Source organism: Nomascus leucogenys, chromosome 10, assembly GCF_006542625.1.
Source record: "Nomascus leucogenys isolate Asia chromosome 10, Asia_NLE_v1, whole genome shotgun sequence".
In the NCBI taxonomy this organism is placed as follows: Eukaryota; Metazoa; Chordata; class Mammalia; order Primates; family Hylobatidae; genus Nomascus; species Nomascus leucogenys.
This window is the reverse complement of record NC_044390.1, coordinates 63,593,149-63,597,811: the sequence shown is the minus strand read 5'-3', so window position 1 is coordinate 63,597,811 and position 4,663 is coordinate 63,593,149.

Here is a 4,663-nt window from a genome sequence, read left to right as displayed (position 1 = left end):
CCAGGGGTGGGGCTCCACCCACTCCCGCTTCATGCAAGGTGGCTTTCTGTCTCTCTCTCTGTCCCTGTCTCCCTCACCTGCTCCACTGGGGCACATGCTCTGGTACCTGAGGGGCCTTGGAATTTGTGGGCACCAAGGACTCATGGGGCAGTCCCTCCCAGGTCTCCATGTCTCAGGCGCTGGGGGATCTAAAGAGACCCCTGATCTACTGGAACCCACCTCTGGGCATGGGGACCTCAGGGCTGACCCTGGAGAGCAGCTGACCTCACAGACACTCTGACCTCATGGCCTGCTAAGCTCTCCCATCTCTGCATCCAGCTGTGTCTCCCCTTCCCTGCCCTGGGTCTCTTGTTCCTCCTCTCTGGGTCTTTGTCCCCATCTTCCTGCCACTCCCCATCTCTGTCCCTTTATCTCAGCAGAGTCTCTCCCTCCTCTGGGTCTGTCTCTGTCTGCCCCCTGGGGTCTCTATCCTCCCTCTCTCTGTGTTTCTTTATTTTATTTATATATTTGTTTCTTTTTGAGACAGGGTCTCACTTTTCACCTAGGCTGGAGTACGGTGGGTCAAACAGCTCACTGTAGCCTGGGCTCAAGCGATCCTCCCACCTCTGCCTTCTGAGTAGCTGGGATTACAGGTGCACACTACCATGCCTGGCTAATTTTTGTATTTTTTGTAGAAATTGGGTCTTGCTATGGAGTGGGAGTGTTGTATTTTTTATATTTAATTAAAAAAAACAGAGACAGGGTCTCACTAGGTTGCCCAGGCTGGTCTGGAACTCCTGGACTCAAGCGACCCTCCTGCCTTGGCCTCCCAAAGTGTTGGGATTACAGGTGTGAGCCACTGTGCCTGGCCTCTCTCTGTGTTTCTGGCCCCTTCTTTGGGTCCTTCCTTCTTTCTCTCTTCATCTCTCTTTTGTTTTTGTTTTTGAGACAGGGTTGCCCAGGCTGGAATGCAGTAGTGCGATCACAGCTCACTGCAGGCCCAACCTTCCCAGGCTCAAGCAATCCTTGCATCTCGGCCTTTCGAGTAGCTGGGACTACAGGTGCACACCACCATGCCTGGCTAATTTTCTTCATTTTTTGTGGAGATGGGAGTCTCACTGTGTTGCCCAGGCTGGTCTCAAATTTCTGGGCTCAAGTGATCCTCCTGCCTTGGCCTCCTAAAATGCTGGGATTATGGGCGTGAGCCACTGTGCCTGGCCTGTCTTCTTTTCTCTGTCTCCTCCTTCCCCACTTGTTTTTGTGCCTCTCAGAGTCTGCAGCATGTTCTGGACCAGGGAGCACCCAGGTGCTGGGGGCAGGGGCTGGGTACCTGGGGAAGTGAAAGTGCTACAGGCTCGAGGTGGGAAGGTCCCTGGGAGTGGGGAGGGCGCTGGGCCGTGCCAACAGCCCCAGCGGAAGCTGAGCGTCAGGCGGTACTTCCTGCCTCTGCAGTGGGGCCCGAGGCACGGAGGCCACAGAGGAGGAGGCAGTGTCTGGGATCCTGACAGCCAGATCTGGGTCTGCAGTGCCTGGTTGCAGGTGCACACCCAGTGGCCTCTGCAGTTTCCTCTGATGTCCCCAAATTCTCTCACCTGGTTTCCTCATCTGAGGCAGCCCCACCATCTATCTAGACATCATGAGGTCAAAGCCCCATCTTGTCCCCTCTCCCCCAACAGCGCATCAGTCTCTAAGCCAGATCCCTCCTGCCTCCTGAGTCTCCACTCCACCCCCTTCTCTGTCCTGAGGGCTCAGGCAGGCTCCGGGCTCCTGCTCTCCTACCTGGACCCTGACTCTAGGCTTCTCCCTGGCTTCTAGTCTCTCCTCCAGTCTATCCTCCACATAGCCCCAGAGGGGTCTTTTTGAAACCCAGACCTGAGCCACACAGTTCTGTATCCAAACACTGAGTCACCAACCCCCTCATCCCTCAGGTTTTATTTTTTTTTTGGTTGTTGTTGAGACAGAGTCCCGTTCTTTGCCCAGGCTGGAGTACAGTGGTGCAATCGGCTCACTGCAACCTCCGCCTCCTGGGTTCAAGCGATTCTCCTGCCTCATTCCCCTGAGTAGCTGGAATTACAGGCATGCATCACTACGCCCGGCTAATTTTTGTATTTTTAGTAGAGATGGGGTTTCACCATGTTGGCCAGGCTGACCTTGAACTTCTGACCTCAAGTGATCCGCTCGCCTCGGCCTCCCCAAGTGCTGGGATTACAGGCATGAGCCACCACACCCGGGTTTTTTGTTGTTGTTGTTGTTGTTTGTTTTGAGATGGAGTCTCACTCTGTTGCCCAGGCTGGAGTGCAGTGGCACAATTATGGCTCACTGCAGCCTCTGCCTCCTGGGTTCAAGCAATTCTCCTGTCTCAGCCTCCCGAGTAGCTGGGATTACAGGCGTGCACCACCACACCTGGCTAATTTTTGTATTTTTAGTAGAGATGGGGTTTCGCCATGTTGGCCAGGCTGGTCTTGAACTCCTGACCTCAAGTGATCCACCTGCCTTGGCCTCCCAAAGTGCTGACATTACAGGTGTAAGCCACTGCACCCAGCCCCTCAGCTTCTGTTTCTAACCACCACCAACGCCTCTCTGCTCTACCACTAAAGTACATTGCAAACCCACCCACTTCTTTCCAAGGCCACCATCCTAAGTCAGGTTCCCATGATTTTCTACAAAAATAATTACAGCTGATTATAGTGGGTTGCATGGCGTTCTCCAGAAAGATATGTCTATGTCCTAATCCCCAGAACTTGTGGTGACCTTATTTGGAAAAAAGGGTTTTGCAGGTGTAATTACATTCAGGATCCCAAGATACTGCATTATCTGCGTGGTCCCTAAATCTGATGACAAGTGTCCCCTAAATCTGATGACAAGTGTCCTTTTTTTTGTTTTTTTTTTTGTTTGTTTTTGAGGCAGAGTCTCGCTCTGTCACCCAGGCTGGAGTGCTGTGGTGCGATCTCGGTTCACTGCAACCTCCGCCTCCCAGGTTCAAGCAGTTCTCTGCCTCAGCCTCCTGAGTAACTGGGATTACAGGCAGGCACCTGCCAGCACACCCAGCTGATTTTTGTATTTTTAGTAGAGATGGGGTTTCACCATCTTGGCCAGGCTGGTCTTGAACTCCTGACCTCGTGATCCACCTGCTTCAGCTTCCCAAAGTTCTGGGATTACAGGCGTGAGCCACTGCGCCCAGCTGACAAGTGTCCTTCTAAGAAACACACAGAGGAGAAGACACAGAAGAGGAGAGCAGCATGTGATGGTAGACACAGAAATTAGAGTTCTGCAGCCACAAGCCAAGGAACTCCTGGAGCCACCAGGAGATGGAAGATGCAAAGAACTGGTTTTCTCTCAGAGCCTCTGGAGGGAGTGTGGCCCTGGTGACACCTTGATTTTGGACTTCTGGCCTACAGAACTATGTGAGAATAAATTTCTGTTGTTCTAAGTAGTAAGTCTGTGGTAATTTGCTATTTCAGCCATAGAACACTAATACACCAATCCCTCCTTCCCACCCACTGATCCCTCCTCAGAGATGAGTACATGAGTACATGAGTAACCAGAAGTCGAAGGGTGGGTGACAGAGTGCATTGGTGCAATCACAGCTCACTGCAGCTTCGATGCTCACCAACTTGGTTTCTTCTTTCTAGGCACACAGGAAGACTTCATTTCCCAGGTCTCCTTGCAGTGAAGCTGAGGCCATGTGACTGGTCTTGGGCCAATGGAATGGGTGCAGAAGGGACATAGCCCATTTCCAGACTCAGCCTAAAATGTCTTCCATAATCCTTACTCTTTCTGCCTTCACTCTCTGGCTGCAGGAAGCTGAGAATTATCCCTGGACTTACATAAAGCATTTTGGACTTTATGTAAGTAAGAACCTATTGTATGAAGCTACTAAGATTTTAGAGTTGTTTGTTAAAGCAGCTAACCTTAAACATCGTAACAACTACAAATAGAATACCTGTTACTGCATACACTGTATATATCAAAACATTATTACAGGCCAGGTGAGGTGGCTCATGCCTGTAATCCCAGCACTTTGGGAGGCTGAGGCAAGAGGATCACATGAGCCCAGGAGTTCAAGACCAGCCTGGGCAACAGTGAGACCCTGTCTACAAAAATTAACAAAAAAATTAGCTGGGCTTTGCGGTATGCGCCTACGGTCCCAGCTACCCAGGAGGCTGAGGTGGGAGGATTGCTTGAGCCTGGGCGATTGAAGTTGCAGTGAGCTGTGATTGCACCACTGCACTCCAGCCTGGATGACAGAGCAAGACCCTGCAGGGGAAAAAAAAGTGGAACACCAGGAGTTACCAGAAACTGAAGAGTCAAGGAAGGATTCTCCTCTGAGCCTTTGAAGGAAGTGGCATGCTGATACCTTAATTTCAGACTTTTGGCATCCAGAACTGTGAGATAATATATTTTTGTTGCTTTAAGCCACTAGGTTTGTAGTAATTTATACAGCAGTCTCGGGAAGCGAATACACCTGCTCAATCAGAACTCTGGGGGCGGGCCTGGCAATCTTTTTTTTTTTTTTTTTTTTTTTTGTCTCACTCTGTTGCCCAGGCTGGAGTGCAGTGGCACGATCTCGGCTCACTGCAACCTCTGCCTCCCGGGTTCAAGTGATTCTCCTGCCTCAGCCTCCCGAGTAGCTAGGATTACAGGCACCCACCATGATGCCCAGCTAATTTTTGTACTTTTAGTA